The sequence below is a fragment of the Aethalodelphis obliquidens genome, unplaced genomic scaffold (assembly GCF_003676395.1).
Source record: "Aethalodelphis obliquidens isolate GAN/ISIS:26980383/991018 unplaced genomic scaffold, ASM367639v1 scaffold53, whole genome shotgun sequence".
NCBI lineage: Eukaryota > Metazoa > Chordata > Mammalia > Artiodactyla > Delphinidae > Aethalodelphis > Aethalodelphis obliquidens.
Genome location: NW_020837997.1, coordinates 11,920,105 through 11,937,720, shown reverse-complemented (window position 1 = coordinate 11,937,720; position 17,616 = coordinate 11,920,105). Strand labels below are relative to the sequence as shown.

Sequence of the window (17,616 nt, the reverse complement as noted above, 5' to 3'; positions counted from 1 at the left end):
AAAAAAAAAAAACCCGCCAAAAAAAAAAAAAAAAAAAAAAAAAAAAAGATAATGTGTCCAAAAGTAGAAATGACAGTCATGTCAAAATAAGTCTAATGAAAGATTGAACCTAATGTAAAAAATGTAGGATTATGTTGAATGACATCAAACCAAATAAATGGAAAGGTAAAGCATGTTCTAAGAAAGGAGAGAGCAGTATCACCGTGATGTCAGTTCTTCACAAATACCTATAGTGTCTTCATAAAATCCCTTTTTTCTACAATCAGTGTTTCTTAGAACTTCACAAATCTCACTTCTAAGCTTTACAAATAAGAACAAATGTTTAGTAGTAGCAGTGTTTTTCTAAACAATGTTGGGGGGTGGTTAGCTTAAAATGATCAAGGATTAAAAACTTACATTGGTAGCTTAATTATGAAAATATGAAAGTAAAGTATGTTCCCATAGGAATGGATGATTACCATTTAAAAGAGTGAAAATGGGCAGCAGACCTAAATAGACATTTCTCCAAAGAAAGATATACAGACTGCCAACAAACACATGAAAGAATGCTCAACATTATTAATCATTAGATAAATGCAAATCAAAACTACAATGAGATATCATCTGACACTGGTCAGAATGGCCATCATCAAAAAATCTAGAAACAGTAAGTGCTGGAGAGGGTGTGGAGAAAAGGGAACCCTCTTGCCCTGCTGGTGGGAATGTGAATTGATACAGCCACTATGGAGAACAGTATGGAGGTTCCTTAAAAAACTACAAATGGAACTACCATATGACCCAGCAATCCCACTATTGGGCATATACCCTGAGAAAACTACAATTCAAAAAGTCATGTACCAAAATGTTCATTGCAGCTGTATTTACAATAGCTAGGCGATGGAAACAACCTAAGTGTCCATCATCGGATGAATGGATGAATGGATAAAGAAGATGTGGCACATATATACAATGGAATATTACTCAGCCATAAAAAGAAACGAAATTGAGTTATTTCTAGTGAGGTGGATGGACCTAGAGTCCGTCATACAGAGTGAAGTAAGTAAGAAAGACAAATACCGTATGCTAACACATATATATGGAATCTAAGAAAAAAAAAAAAAAAAGGTCATGAAGAACCTAGGGGCAAGACGGGAATAAAGACACAGACCTACTAGAGAATGAACTTGAGGATATGGGGAGGGGGAAGGGTAAGCTGTGACAAAGCGAGAGAGTGGCATGGACATATATACACTACCAAACGTAAAATAGAGAGCTAGTGGGAAGCAGCCACATAACACAGGGAGAACAGCTCGGTGCTTTGTGACCACCTAGAGGGGTGGGATAGGGAGGGTGGGAGGGAGGGAGACGCAAGAGGGAAGAGATATGGGAACATATGTATATGTATAACTGATTCACTTTGTTATAAAGCAGAAACTAACACACCATTGTAAAGCAATTATACACCAATAAAGATGTAAAAAAAAAAAAAAGAGTGATATACCTTAAACTTCACTGGCTTTCACATTAAAAATTTACCTAGGGACCTTTACCAGGAGCTTCTTTCCAGTTCCAGGAGTTGAAAGTGTCTGCTGAGAATCCCATCCCCACCCCACGGGCTATCCTGAGTAACCCAGTGAATGAAGGAAACACGGATAAATCTATGAACTTGGATTTCATAATGATTTCTTAATATGACACCAAAGGCACAAGCAACACAAGAAAAAATAAAGTGGACATCATCAAAATTAAAATCTCTTGTGCATCAAAGGATACTGGAAAGACATCCCTACAGAATAGAAGAACATATTTGCAAATCATAAATGTGATAAGGTTTTATTGTCCAGAGAACATTAAAAAGCCTAACATATCAATCACAAAAATGCAAACAACTCAATTAAAAAACGGGCCAAGGGCTTTCCCTGGTGGCGCAGTGGTTGAGAGTCCGCCTGCCGATGCAGGGGACACGGGTTCGTGCCCCGGTCCAGGAGGTTCCCACATGCTGCAGAGCGGCTGGGCCCGTGAGCCATGGCCGCTGAGCCTACGCGTCCGGAGCCTGTGCTCTGCAACGGGAGAGGCCACAACAGTGAGAGGCCCACGTACCACACACAAAAAAAACAAAAACACAGAAAACGGGCCAAGGAGGTAAACAGACATTTATCCAAGGATAACATACTAGTAGCCAATAAAGACATGAAAATATTCATCACTAATCATCAGGGAAATGCAAGTCAAAACCACAATGAGATAACCACTTTGCAACCACCAGGACAGGTAGAATTAAAAAGTCAGAAAAGAAATGTCAAGGATATGGAGAAATTAGAACCCTGTACACTGCTGGGGGGAATGTAAAATGGTGCAGCCACTACAGGTAAGATGTTGGTAGTTCCTCAGAAAGTTAAACCTAGAATTAGCCTATGACCCAACTATTCCACTCCTGTCTTTACTGAAAGAGATGCTCAAATACGTGTACATGAATACTGGTTGCAGTACTATTTAAAATAGCTAAAAGGTGAAACATTCCAAATGTCCATCAGTGGATGAATGGATAAAGTGTAACCTGTACATAAGATGAGAATAATAGTCACAAAAAGGAAGGAAGCTCTGACACATGCTGCAACGTGGATGAACCTTGAAAACATGCTGAGGAAAACAACAGGCAGAAAAGGCCAATATTGTATGATTTTATATACATATAAGATCCAGAATAGGCAAATCTAGAGTCAGAAAACATTTTAGTGGTGACTAAATGGAGGTAGGAGGTAGAGTTATCATGGCTATTACTGCTTTTAATTCTTTTTCAATGGCGCTATAACTCACATACCATAACGTTCACTCTTTTTTTTTTTTTTTTTTTTTTGGGGTACGGGGGCCTCTCACTGTTGTGGCCTCTCCCGTTGCGGAGCACAGGCTCCGGACGCGCAGGCTCAGCGGCCATGGCTCACGGGCCCAGCCGCTCTGCAGCATGTCGGATCCTCCCAGACCAGGGCACGAACCCGAGTCCCCTGCATTGGCAGGCGTACTCTCAACGACTGCGCCACCAGGGAAGCCCCGTTCACTCTTTTAAGTGTAAAACTCACTGTTTTTTGTATGTCGCTCACCTGTGCAACCATCACTCTATAATCTGAAAAAGGAAATAATAGCTTTTAACGTTTCAAGTTTCACATGGACTAAAGCCTGATCTGACATAAATTTCCTTGTAGTGTAAAATGCACACCTGAGGTCTGTGGCCTCTGACACCTGTGGCTGTGCTAAGACCAGTCCTGCACGTAGTCTGGGGACTGGGGGTCCGAATTCCCACGGGGCAAAGGTCCCTGGCTGAGGGCTGCTGACCTCTAGCCCAAGAGATGGGGAAGGGGATGGAAGGCGGGCCTTCCCCGTGTCAAAGGTCACTTGTGGGACGGAACCTGACCCTTCGTTGCACGCGGTGACGTCACTGAGTCTTTGTTCTTAAAGGGCACAGGCCCAGGATGACCTCGCATCGGGCCGACCGCTCACCCCGAAGGTCACCATAACAGGACCCCCTGCCCTGTCCCATTCTCGTCCTTCCAGTCCCCGCTTCGGACAAGGGGCACTCCGCAAAGAAACTGAGTCAGGACATCCAGGTGCAGCAGGAGGACTACGAGGGGGCGCCGAGAGGCGGGCGGACGTCGAGTCCGCCTTGCAGGGAGGGGTTTCCGCTCAGAGACCTGTCCCGGGAAGGAGGCCAAGTAGGTACCGTCTGAGGCAGACAACACGTGACCTCAGCCGGCCTTTTGCTCGGGTTCCCAGGGAGTCCGTGATGTTGTCCAATTAGGATCGGCGGGGGCGGGGCCTGGAGGACTAACCTCTCATCTGTAAGTAGGGGCTAGAGAACTGCCCAATCAAGTGTCAGGGAAGAATTTGAAAACCCGCCAATCAGGCCGTGGAGTCCCGAACTCCGTCCAATCAGGGCGCGGGGCCCAGGGCACCGTCCAATTAGGGTCGGGGGCGGGCGCAATTTCGGCCCGTGTTGTCGTGGCTCTTGTACTTAAGCAGCGCTGGTGCGCACGCGGAGCTCGTGAGTACGCCGAGCTCTTGCAAGCCTGGCCCACGCTCTTCTAGGTGTACGTTCCCCATCGCTCTCACCTGCCCAAGTCTCGGGGCCGCTGGCATGACGCCGGGGAGAGCTCAGAGCGAGGAGGAGATGGTGAGTGCCCGAGCTGGGGCCGGAGACCAGGAGGGGCTGGTTCGAACCGGCAAAGAACCCGCTGGAAGCTGACGGGGTCCCGCGTCTCCCTCCCCGCTCCCCCTGCTAGTCTCCACCCCAATAAGCCCTCCGCCCCGGGGTGGGGTCTTGGCGTCCTGTCCCGTCCCCACGCGGGCGTCCCTCCCCGAGTCCTTTGCTGGGTGGGGTCGGAGGGAGGACAGGACTTGGGGAGGGCGGTTGGGGTGGCTGCAGGGGACCCACCCTGGACCTGACGGTTCTGCTTTCACTCTGGCCTCAGTTTTCAGTAAAGGTAAAATAACGGATCCTTTCCCCCTCTCTTTCCACTTAGAGTAGTAAGTTCTTCAGCTCTGTTCTTGGTCTCCTGGCGCGGAACGTGTTGTTTTGACTCGTGTTGTTCTGGGAAGGGTCTCAGGAATGTCCTGTCTTCCACTGCAGTTGTGGGGAAAATGCAGAAAGTTCTGTGGAATTAATTGAAGAAAGCTCAGCTAAAGTTGGAGTGGAAATGGGCCTATAGGGAGAGCTCTCTGCGTCCCCCTCCCTCTCCCCAAGCTTCATCAATTACTCCAAACAGGTAGAGACCACCGTCTACATCTCCAACGGGAAGGCGCATCTTACTACCCAGCAGAAAGAAGAAAACCTCTCTGGGCCAGGACAGCCCAGGCACTGAGAAGCCTCCATATTTTGGACGCCCAGCTCCTCCAATGGACTCCTCGGTTATTACGGCCCCTCCGAACTACTCCTTTTCCCTATAATAGTAAGCGCCCCTTCATTATTCTCTGGGTTTGCCGGCGGTCCGTCATAGATTGCAATTACTCCCTCTATTGCTGAACTCACTTTTGCTGGTAAGATAAGTGGCTATTACACTGATAAACTTGACAGTACACTGAAATAAGGTCAACAAAGAGGTGGATTCATGTCTTTATAAAAATAATAGTGACTCTTCCATACAAGTTACAGAGTTCCTGACGCTGTGGTCCTGTTCCATTTCCTGTTAACACGTGGCATTCAGATTAATGAAAATTCTGTAAAATGTGACCTGTAAAAGCAACTAGAGTTCAATTCTGATTAATTTACAAACACTGTGTTACCATGAGGGTATTAGCTGATAACTGTTACCTGGGTTCTTGGAGCCCTTAATCAGTAGAAATTGATCAGGCCAGGTGAAGAGTTCAGGCAAGGCTTTATTGAGGTTCCTGCTACAGCACGAGGGAGCGAGAACAAGTAACAGGTGCCTTTGCTGGATCCAGGAGGAGGGGCGGGCACCTTAAAGGGGTGAGGGTGGGGGTAGGTGGGTGTGTCGAGCCGGAGGGGGGTGGCTTAGATGGTCTGGCCACCCCCTTGGTGGTGCAGTGTGCGGGGATCATGCACAGGACTCTGCTTTTGTTCCCGTACCTCGGAAGTGGCAATTGGGTTTTGGCCTTTTTGTGTCTTGTTCTTAATTTGCCCCCACTGTGCATGCGTGCCGTTATTTTTAGTCCCTTAGAGTTTCTTTGCATCTGTTGCTGGAGGAGATGGTTGTCCAGGTGCAAGCACTGCAGCAAAGGGTCCCAGGTCCCAGCCTGTCTCAATGCCTGTCTTCTGAAAGGAATAAGCAGGATCCAGTTATTAAAACCGTAAAAGTGCCCTAGAATTTTCCTCTACGTTATCCGTGAACACAGGTGGAAGCAGGGATCCTGCAGGCTCCCATTCACACTCTGGGAGGAGGGGCTTTGTCTCCTGTAAATGGCCCACGGAGCTTGAAGCAGGGGCATCACCTGGGGTGGGGGACAGGCTGAGCGCAAAGCTGAGCCTGCGAGGGCGGTGAAGGGAGGTGCCCTGGGGTCTTGCTGCCCCCCTCACCCCATGCAGGTGGCCTCCAGACCATGGAACTACCACAGGAGGAGCTGTTGATGCCATGATCATGAGGGGAGGGGACCCACTTCCAGTAGTGCTGGGGGTAGTGTGTCCTCTCTGAGGTGTGCTGTGCTTGCTGTGGGGCTGCTCTTAAATCGTGTGACTTTTGCATTAAGTTAATGATGCCAAAATGATCTTGGCTCTGTGCACCGATGCGGAACAGAAATATGGAGAGAGAGTTTTGAGGAAAAGAAAGAATAGCTGGATTCTTTACCAGGCAAAGGGGGGAACACAGTAGGCTAGCGCCTCAAGAGCTGTGCCCCCTCAAGAGGGTAGAGAGAAGTTTTTTATACTCAGGACTCTCGGTCTGGGGTGGGTGATAAGGATCAAAGTTGTGAAGGTCTTGCATTTTTTTCTTGCATTATTTCAAAGTGGTCACAGCTGGCGTTAGGCAGCCTGGCAACCGGGTCTGGTATCCCTGAAGTTATAGGCCTGTGAAATAAAGAGCGCTACAAGGGAGTGTAGGGGGAGAAGAGTGCCAGGTGCAGAGTGTTAATTCATGTGGATTCCTAGAGTAATCAGCTTTGGGAAGGACAGGTCTAGCTACAGGTGTGTGTTAGTAGTAACAGCTACAGAATAACCAAGGTTGCTTATCTCTTTCAGGCCCATTTGGCTGGTCCGTGCCTACGCCCGTTTGCTTGTTTCTGTTTTGCTGCAACATTAATAACAATATAAACACCTGTGGACTCAGCCCTCAGGTGTACAGGTAGGCCCTGGTACCTGTTGGCATCTCCACACCTCCTGTGCTTCTCCCACATCTTCTCTCCCTCCTGTTGCCAAGGTGACCTCTGTCCTGATCCTTTGTTATTATTCATACCTTTACCATCTCTCATCACCAAGCAGTGTGTCGTCTGATTTTGCCCCTTCAGTTTCCAATAAGTGAATGTTAGTTCGTAAATCACCAGTAATGTCACACAGAAGTTTCTCTGGGGTTTCTCAGCCCCAGTCTGTTTCACACGTGCTGGTGTCTAAGGCTCAGCTCTCCCCTTGACTCATGTGTTCCAGTGCCTTTGCTGCCTGGGTTCTTCCAAGAGTTTCTTTTCTTTTTTTGGCTGCGCCATGGCTTGTGGCATCTTAGTTCCCGGGCCCCCTGCAGTAGAAGCGCAGAGCCCTAACCTCTGGATTTCCAGGGAATTCCCCAAGTGCATTTTTTGATTAGCTAGCAATGCTGCGATAGTCATTCTTCTTTTTATCTCCAAGTACAAGATGCGACTTGAGTTTCTGCACTTCAGAGAAAAAAGCGTGGCTTCGTAGCTTATGGATAAGTTTAAATTTACTCAGAAAATGCTGGTCGTGTCTGGAGTGTATTCTTGCCCCGCTGTTTATTTCTTCCTTGTGGTCCCCATCGCTGAGTGACCTCGATAAATGTTTGTCCACCTCGAGTGGGAGCCAGGGTCTCTTCGTGGTTACGTAGGGTTCTTACCGGATGAGGGTGTGGTGGTTCATCTTCTGTGTGATGTGTGTATTTGTATGTTTGTTGATTTCTTCAGTTTTCTTTAGATGCTCTGGGCATGAATCCTCTTTCGTTTGCAGGCACTGCCGATATTTTCTCCCCATGTGTGGTTTATCTTTTCATCCCCTTTATTCTGTGGTGAGTGAACTCAAGGTTAACAGGTCAGTCTCCTCCTTTGTAGCTTCTTTTTTATTTTCCTTATATAAGAAAAATCTGTATACAGAAGTCATGGGACACTTGCTTTTAACTTCTTAAAGTACTTCCCTGGCCGTCCAGTGGTAAAGACTCTGTGCTTCCACTGCAGGGGGTGCGGGTTCGATCCCTGGTCAGGAAACTAGGATGCCTCGGGGCTCGGCCAAAACCCCCCCCCCAATAATCTGCATTAAATGGATTATTTTACATGACTTTGACAGTGTCACCCACCCTCCTACCCCACCTCCCATAGACAGCTGTTTGTCCTGCGCTGGAGGAGATTCCTGCCCCGTGTCCATTGTTTCCCCAGGTCTGAGTCCCTCCTCCTGCTAATGCTGTATGTCCCCAACTACTGTCCGGACTTAAATGCTTTGATGTGTTTTAGGGAAAGTTCTTCCACCTTGTTCTGTAGGAAACTTGGCTATTCTTAGACATTTGGCTCTCATTTCAGTTTTTAGAAGTCGTTTTTCATAAACAAAGCAAAAAACCCGACCTAGTTTTGGATGTAATGGAATTTTGTTAACACTCTGCATCTGTTTGGGAGAGTTGCTATCGTGATGGCATTGCGTCTCTTTTCCGAGAACACGTGCTCTCTCTTTCTTTCTACGTTGATGTCGTTCGGTAACACTTTATAATTTTCCCTTTATGATCGTTTCAGGGACTTCCCTGGCGGTCCAGCGGTTAAGACTCCGAGCTTCCATTGCAGGGGGCCCGGGTTTGATCTCTCGTCGGGGAACTAAGATCCCGCAAGCCAAGTGGTGCGGCCGAAAAGATAAAAACCATCATTTTATGTCCTTCATTAGAGAGTGCCGTGGAAGGAACCACAGCTGTCCGCGCTATGTTTGTCTGTTTTACTTTCACACGGGACATTTCACTTCTGATACTTCCGGTCACCAGAGCTATAGGCGTTTCCCAGACGCAGCAATTCTGTGACACCAACCAGGTGTCCTACAACCCAACTCAGTTCTGACACCGTCCACCTGGAGACAGTGTCAGACCCCACAGGTTAAGGGCTCAGTCCCTAAGGACCGTTCCCCCACCTTAGATGCTAATCGAAGGTAGTTGGTCCCTACGTTGCCCACAACTTCTGTCTGACTTGGCTACAAATCAGAGTTTCCCATCACCCCCTTCTCAGGTTCAGTTAATTTGCTAGAGTGGCTCTCAGACCTCAGGGAAACATTTGCTTATGTTTACCAGTTTAGTGAAGCATATGATAAAAGATACACACGGACGTCCAGATGAAGAGATACACAGGGCGAGGTCTGGGAGCGTCCCGAGTGCAGGAGCTTCTGTGCCCCTGGACCTGGGGTGTGTCACCCTCCTGGTGTGGATGTGTTCACCTTGAAGCTCTCAGAACCCCCTGCTACTGGGATTTTAAGGAGGCTTCTTCACACAGGCGTGATCACTTATTCACTCCGTTTCCAGCCCCTCTCTGGAGGTTGGGGGGTGGGGCTAAAAAGCCCAAGCTTCCAATCATGGCGCAGCCTTTCTGCTGACCAGCCCCATCCCGGAGCCCACCCAGTTGCCTCCACAGAACGAAAGATGCTCCTGGTGCACTTACCGCTTAGGAATTTACAAGGGTTTTAAGAGCTCTGTGCCAGGAACTGGGGTAGGGATCACTATATAAATTTGGTATTATTTCCCAGACATACTTTAGGAGTTAAAATCTCTAACAAATTGAAAAGGTGCCATTAAAGTTAGTTTTAATGGTCTAGGTTATCCTCTAAAAATGTCTTTTAGCTGCTGTTACTAGTGACTCACAATGCACCAAGATCTGTTTTTGTATCGCATTTCTGGAAACTTACCAAAACCCCTATACTCTGATTTTAAGCTTATTCTCTGGTTCAACTTCTTTGTGGATCTTCCATATGTAATGCTTAGAGTTATTTCATGTTGGACTGTATTTGATTTACAATGTGATAGTTTCAGATGTACAGCAAAGTGATTCAGTTATACATATACATATATCCTTTTTTGATTTCTTTTCCTATTTAGGTAATTATGGAATATATATTTTTAAATTTTATTTATTTATTTTTGGCTGCGTTGGGTCTTCGTTGCTCCACGGCATGTGGGATCTTCCCAGAGGAGGGCTCGAATCCGTATCCCCTGGATTGGCAAGCGGATTCTTAACCACTGCACCACCAGGGAAGCCCTATTATGGAATATTAAGTAGAGTTCCCGGTGGTCTTGTTGGTTATCTATTTTATATATAGTAGTGTGTGTATTTTTAAAAATTAATTTTTATCGGACTATAGTTGCTTTACATTGTTGTGTTAGAGTACTGTGTGTATGTTAATCCCAAGCTCCTAATTTATCCCACTCCCCAGGTTTACCCTTTGGTAACCATAAGTGCGTTTTTGAAATCTGTGAGTTTGTTTCTGTTTTGTAAATAAGTTCATTTGTATCATTTTTTTCAAATAAGATCCAACATATGAGTTATCATATATTTGTCTTTCTCTTTCTGACTTACTTCACTTAGTATGACAATCTCTAGGTCCATCCATGTTGCTGCAAATGGCATTATTTCATTCTTGTTAATGGCTGAAAAATTACATTGTATATAGGTACCATATCTTTGTCCATTCATCTGTTGATGGACATTTAGGTTGCTTGCATGTCTTGGCTATTGTAAACAGTACTTCAGTGAACACTGTGGTGACGTATTCTTTCAAAGCATGGTTTTCTCCAGATACATGCCCAAGAGTAGGATTGCTGGATCATATGCTAGCTCTATTTTAAGTTTTTTAAGGAACCTCCATGCTGTTCTCCATAGTGGCTGTACAGATTTACATTAATACCGACAGGGTATTTACATTAATACCAACAGAGTGATGGTGGCCTCATAAAATGAGTTTGAGAGTGTTCCTTCCTTTGCAGTGTTTTGGAATAGTTTGAGAAGCATAGGCATTAACTCTTCTCTAAATGTTTGATAGAATTCACCTGTGAAACAGTCTTGTCCTGGACTTTCGTTTGTTGGGAGTTTTTAAATCACAGTTTCAATTTCAGTACTTGTGATTTTTCTCTTCATATTTTCTATTTCTTCCTAGTTCAGTCTTGGGAGATTGTACTTTCCTAAGAATTTGTCCATTTCTTCTAGGTTATCCATTTTATTGGCATATAGTTGCTTGTAGTAGTCTCTTATGATCCTTTGTATTTCTGTGGTGTCTGTTTTAACTTCTCCATTTGCATTTCTAATTTTTTTGATTTGAGCCCTCTCCATTTTTTTCTGGATGAGTCTGGCTAAAGGTTTATCACTTTTGTTGTTTATCTTTTGAAAGAACCGGCTTTTAGTCTCATTGATCTTTTCTATTACTTTGTCTCTAATTTCATTCATTTCTGCTCTGATCTTGATGATTTCTTTCCTTCTACTAAGTTTGGGTTTTGTTTGTTTTTCTTTCTCTAGTTGCTTTAGGTGTAAGGTTAGGTTGTTTATTTGATATTTTTCTTGTTTCCTGAGGCACAACTGTATTGCTATAAACTTCCTTCTTAGAACTTTTTGCTGCGTCCTGGAGGTTTTGAATCGTGTTTTCGTTTTCATTTGTCTCTAGGTATTTTCGATTTCTGCTTTGACTTCTTCAGTGATCCATTGGTTGTTTAGTAGCATATTGTTTAGCCTGTATGTGTTTGTGTCTTTTACAGATTTTTCTTGTTGAATTATAATCTCATAGCATTGTGATCAGAAAAGATGCTTGATATGATTTCAGTTACATAAATTTACCGAGGCTTGCTTTGTGGCTCAGCATGTATTCTATTTTGGAGAATGTTCCATGTACACTTGAGAAGAATCTGTATTCTGCTGCTTCTGGTTGGAATGCTCTATAAATATCAATTAAGTCCATCAGATCTAGGGACTTTCGTGGTGGCGCAGTGGTTAAGAATCCGCCTGCCAATGCAGGGGACATGGGTTTGAGTCCTGGTCTGGGAAGATCCCGCATGCTGCGGAGCAGCTAAGCCCATGCGCCACAATTACTGAGCCTGTGCTCTAGAACGTGTGAGCCACAACTACTGAGCCTGTGTGCCACAACTACTGAAGCCCCTGCACCTAGAGCCTGTGCTCCACAACAAGAGAAGCCACTGCAATGAGAAGCCTGTGCACCACAATCAAGAGTAACCCCCGCTCGCTGCAACTAAAGAAAGTCCACATGCAGCAATGAAGAACCATCGCAGCCAAAAATAAATAAATAAGCATTAAAAAGACTCAATGTATAAATAAATAAATAAAAAATAAATAAGTCCATCTGGTCTAACATGTCATTTAAGGCCTGTGTTTCCTTATTGGTTTTCTGTCTGGATGATCTGTCCATTGATGAAAGGGGGGTGTTAAGTTTCCCCAGTATTATTGAGTTACTGTGAATTTCTCCTTTGATGGCTGTTAGCATTTGCTTTGTATATTGAGGTGCTCCTCTGTTGTATGCATATATATTTACGATTGTTATATCTTCTTCTTAGATTGATCCCTTGATCATTATGTAGTGTCCTTTTTTGTCTCTTGTAACAGCCTTTATTTTAATGTCTGTTCCATCCAATACGAGTATTGCTACTCCAGCTTTCATTTGATTTCCATTTGTGTGGAATACCTTTTTCCATCCCTTCACTTTCAGTCTGTATGTGTCCCTAGATATGAAGTGGGTCTTTTTTAGACAGCATATGTACAAGTCTTGTTTTTGTATCCATTCAGCCAGTCTATGTCTTTTGGTTAGAGTATTTAATCCATTTATGTTTAAGGTAATTATTGATTTGTATGTTCTTATTGCCATTTGGTTAATTGTTTTGGATTTGGTTTTGTAGGATTTTTTTCTCTTGTGATCTGATGACTGACTTTAGTGTTGTATTTGGATTCTTTTGTGTGTGTGTATCTATTGTAGATTTTCGGTTTGAGGTTATCATGGAATTTTGATATAGCAGTCTATATACATACAAGATTGTTTTCAGTTGCTGGTCTTTTAATTTCGAATGCACTTCCAGTATCCTGTATTTGTACTTTCCTCTTCTCACGATTGCTGGTTTTGATATTATATTTGTATGTGGATGATTTCCTACCTCTGCTGTATGTTTGCCTTTAGTGGTGAGCTTTCCCATTTGTAATTTTCTTGTTTGTAGTTTTGGCCTTTTCTTTTCTACCTAGAGAAGTTCCTTTAGCATTTGTTGTCAAGCTAGTTTGGTGGTGCTGAATTCTCTTAGCTTTTGCTTCTTTGCAAAGCTTCTATTTCTCCGTTGAATCTGAATGAGAGCCTTGCTGAGTAGGGTATTCTTGGTTGTAGGTTTTTCCCTTTCATAACTTTAAATATATTGTGCCACTTTCTTTGGGCCTGTAGCCTTTCTTCTGGAAAATCACCCTATCACCTTATGGGGATTCCCTTTTATGTTATTTGTTGCTTTTCCCTTGTTGCTTTTAGTATTTTCTTTCTGTCTTTAATTTTTGTAAGTTAATAAAATCTTTATGTATTTGGCTGTGCTGGGTCTTACTTGTGTCACGCAGGATCTTCTGTCTTTGTCGTGGCGTGTGGAATTTTGAGTTGCAGCATGCAGCATCTTTTATTGTGGCATGCAAACTCTTAGTTGTGGCATGCAAACCCTTAGTGCGGCATGTGAACTCAGTTGTGGCATGTAGGATCTAGTTCCCCGACGAGGGATCGAACCTGGGCCCCCTGCATTGGGAGCGTGCAGTCTTCTCCACTGGACCACCAGGGAAGTCCCAGTTTTTGTAAATTTGATTAATATGTGCCTTGGCTTGTTCCTCCTTGGGTTTATCCTGCCTGGACTCTCTGTGCTTCCTTTCTTGTGATAAGGAAGTTTTCAGCTATTATTTCTTCGAATATTTCCTCGGGTCCTTTCTTATCCTTCTGGGACCCCTATAATGTGAACGAATTTTGGTGTGTTTAATGTTGTTCTAGAGGGCCTCTTAGACTGTCATTATTTCTTTTCATTCTTTTTTCTTTATTCCGTTCCAGGGTAGTGATTTCCATTATTCTGTCTTCCAGCTCACTTATCTGTTTTTCTGCCTCACTTATTCTGCTATTGTTTCCTTCTAGTGTATTTTTCATTTCAGTTATTGTATTGTTCATTTCTGTTTGTTGTTTAGATCCTCTAGGTCTTTGTTAACCATTTCTTGTATTTTCTTGGTCTGTGCCTCCATTCTTTTTCTGAGATCTTGGATCATCTTTACTGTCATTACTCTGAATTCTTTTTTGGGTAAATTGCTTATCTCCACTTTACTTAGTTGTTCTTCTGGGCCTTTATCTTGCTCCTTCATCTGGGACATATTCCTCTGCTGTCTAATTTTGTCTAACTTTCTGTGATTGTGGTTTCCATTCCACAGGCTGCAGGATTGTAGTTCTATTTTAAATTAATTAATTTTATTTTTGGCTGCATTGAGTCTTCATTGCTGCACATGGGCTTTCTCTAGTTGTGGTGAGCAGGGGCTACTCTTCGTTGTGCGGGCTTCTCATTGTGGTGGCTCCTCTTGTTGCAGAGCATGGGCTCTAGGTGCGTGAGCTTCAGTAGTTGTGGCACTCGGGCTCAGTAGGTGTGCAGGCTCTAGAGCACAGGCTCATATTTGTGGCACACTGGCTTAGTTGCTCCGTGGCATGTGGGATCTTCCTGGATCAGGGCTCGAACCTGTGTCCCCTGCATTGGCAGGCGGATTCTCAACCACTGCTCCACCAGGGAAGCCCGGGATTGTAGTTTTTGATTCAGGTGTCTGCCCCCTAGTGGGTGAGGCTGGCGAAGGGCTCATGCTGGCTTCCTGGTAGGAGGGACTGGTTTCTGCGCACTGGTGGCTATAGCTGGGTCTTGTCCCTCTGGTTGGCAGGGCCGTGTCAAGGTGCGTGTTCAGTGGGAAGCTGTAGGATCAGGAAGACTTTAGGCAGCCTGTCTTCCGATGGGCAGGGCTGTGTTCCCGCCCTGTTGGTTTTTTGGCCTGAGGCATCCCAGCCCTGGAGACTGCAGGCGGTTGGGTGGGGCCGGGTCTTGGTGAGAAGACCTCTGCCTCCAGGCAGTTCACGCCAATGAGCAGTTCTCAGAACTTACACTGCCAGTGTCTCTGTCCCCACAGTGAGCCACAGCCACCCCGCCCCCCCTGCCCACCTCCACGGGACATCCTCCAACATCAGCAGGTAGGTCTGGCTCAGGCCCTTATGAGGTCACTGCTTTTCCTCCCGGGTCCTGGTGTGCTCGAGACCTTGTGTGCCTCCTGCAAGAGTAGAGCTTCTGTTTCCCCCAGTCGTGTGGAATTTGCTGATCAAACCCCAGTGGCCTTCAAGCTGAGGTGGTTTGGGCACTCACCCTCCCGATGCCAGACTCCCTGGCTGGGGAGACGAATGTGGGGCTCAGAACTTTAACTCCTGTGTGCGAACCTTTCCAGTGTAAATATTTTCTAGTTTGTGGGTTGCCCAGCCGGTGGGGATGGAATTTGATTTCATCGTGATTGTGCCCCTCCTACTGTCTCTTTGTGGCTTCTTCTTTGTCTTTAGATGTAGGGTAACTTTTTTGGTAGCTTCCGGTGGTTTTTGGTCAGTGGTTGTTGAGCAGTTAGTTGTGATTTTGGTATTTTCATGAGGGGGACGAGCTCACGTCCTTCTCTGCCATCTTGTCTCCAAGCTCCCACTTCATAGAATTTAACTGTAAAATACAGTGTCTGTAGAAAATGCATAAGCCATTGCAGGACCCACGTAAACTTACTAAGGTGGACATCGATGGAGGGACGGCAAGGCCGAGACCTGGATGAATCCCTCACACCATCCCCCGCTCAACATGACTCCCAGACAGGCCTCCTCTGTCGGGTGAGTGACAAGTGTATGCCTCCCTGGGTCACTGTTTTAATTCTGTGTGCTTTCTTTGGAGTGCAAATGGCATTCTGTCAGTTTTCCGTTACTCAGTGCTGTTAGCTGCCCATGGGATGGCAGTCTGGTCACTCTTGCTAGTCTGTAGGGCCCTGTGATGGGGCTGCACCCTGTTCATTTCTTGATTCTACTGCTAGTAGCCACTTGGGTGGCCTCGAGGGTTTTCTGCTATGACATGTGCTTCTGAAAACTTTGGAAATCGTATACACTTGGATGTCTCGGCCTCATCTTCTCCAAATTGCCCATACTAGACCCCTGTTTCTCAGCCCCCAAACATCTTCTCTTCTGTTCTATGGTTGCCCTTTAGGAGGGGGATCAACCCTGCCCCCCACCCAAGATGGGCTTGGTTGTCAAGATGATGCCATTTGCACCAAGAGGATCAGAAGATAGTTGGTAATGTGGGGAGATGGACGCAGGTGTACGCTCTTGCAGGTGGCCAGAGGAAGAGCTGGTGCGGCCTCCGTCGTGGCTGGGCGTTTATGAGGTTTGATCTTCCCACCCACAGGACACATGGCACTCGTGGGCCTCCTTATCCATTCGCATAGACCGGGCCAGGCAGGGAAGAGGGTGGGGCTCTGGAAGTTCTTCCGAGTCAGACCACAGATCCCATCACGAATGGATCCAGCCTCTTCATTGTAATTCACCTCCGATGTTTGGTTGAAGACTGACACACCTCATCTCATCTAATCGAATATGAACTTGTCTGAGTGTGAAGCTTAGAAGCCTAGTGCCCAAGCAGTGTAATGTAGTTAAGACAAGCAGACGTCGGAAGAACGTTGGAATCCGCTTAATCCCAGGGCATTGGAGGGGGCGGGAGACACCCTGGGGGCTTCCGGGCTCTGTCCAGCTATTTCTGCCATGCTTTTGTGCAGGCTTGCCAGGGCTGTCTACCCACCTGCAATGAAAGGCCCCTTCAGGCTGGTGAACGAATAGTCCTCAGCCAGGCGGTCAGCAGCTCCATGGAAAGCATCTAAACACAAGGCGTCTGCTGCACGTGGCTCGAGTATTTGGGTATTTCCTGAGTGCCACCTGGGCTGTGGGCCCACAGGACCATCGTCACGTGGGAGGTACCGGGGCACTGGTTCACCTCTGTCCTGCCAGCACCAGTGCAGGAAGGAAGGAGGCCTCTGCAGGGGTGAGCCTGTGTGGTGCTGCATGTGCAACCCAAGGCATCAGGGCAGCTGGGGGCCAGCAGCCCGGTCTCAGGGCCTGGAGGGCCTCGGCTCCCGCAGGGCCCAGCGCGTGGTCATCGTGGTGCGCCACTGCTCTGTATTGCTAGGAGGGCTACCAGATGCCTGAGCAGCTAACAGCACATAAATTGCCTGCCGTAAATTGGGCCTGTCAGCCTACAGACCCCTGAACGTTTGAGATGGTGTGTTTGTTTGTTCCTGTGGATGAACCTACACTGACATGTCGTCATCACCCACAGTCCACAGCTGACTTTGCATGTATGTTCTGTGGGTTTAGACGAAGATGCGTCCACCTTTATAGTATCCTACGAAACACGTTCACTGCCCTAAAAAATGCCCTGTGCGCCTCCTAGTCACCCCTCCCCCAACCCCGATCCCCGGCAACCACTGGTCCTTTTACTGCCATCTCCACAGTCTTGTCTTTTCAAATAGATTTAGAAAAATCTTTTGATATGCTGTGATTTTTCTTCTTTAGACCGTTGAAGTGATTTTTTTTTTTTTTTTTGCGGTACACGGGCCTCTCACCGCCGCGGCCTCTCCCGCTGTGGAGCACAGGCTCCGGACGCGCAGGCCCAGCAGCCACGGCTCACGGGCACAGCCGCTCCGCAGCATGCGGGATCCTCCCGGACCGGGGCACGAACCCGCGTCCCCTGCATCGGCAGGCGGACTCCCAACCACTGCGCCACCAGGGAAGCCCCGTTGAAGTGATTTTTTAAAATTATTTATTTTTATGATTTTTTGCTGTGTTGGGTCTTAGTTGCTGCACGTGGGATCTTCGTTGTGGCTTGTGGGATCGTTCGTTGCAGCGCATGGGCTTGTCTCTAGTTGCGGTCCACGGGCTCTCTAGTTGTGGTGCATAGGATCCAGAGCACATGGGCT

The 17,616-nt window shown here is 46.2% G+C and overlaps 1 long non-coding RNA gene across 4 annotated transcripts in view; it reads left to right on the top strand.

Annotated features, from left to right (window-relative positions):
- Positions 1–3,975: 3,975 nt before the first annotated feature.
- The window catches only part of LOC113608742 (uncharacterized), a 54,596-nt gene continuing 40,955 nt past the window's right edge, over positions 3,976–17,616 (top strand). Inside the window, exons 1-4 of one of the 4 annotated variants that reach the window (XR_003428409.1) lie at positions 3,976–4,144; positions 4,737–4,919; positions 15,349–15,487; positions 15,855–16,031. This is a non-coding gene — a long non-coding RNA (uncharacterized LOC113608742). The remainder of the gene's footprint in view (positions 4,145–4,736; positions 4,920–15,348; positions 15,488–15,854; positions 16,032–17,616) is intronic. The other 3 variants (XR_003428410.1, XR_003428408.1, XR_003428407.1) reach the window with 3 other exon arrangements.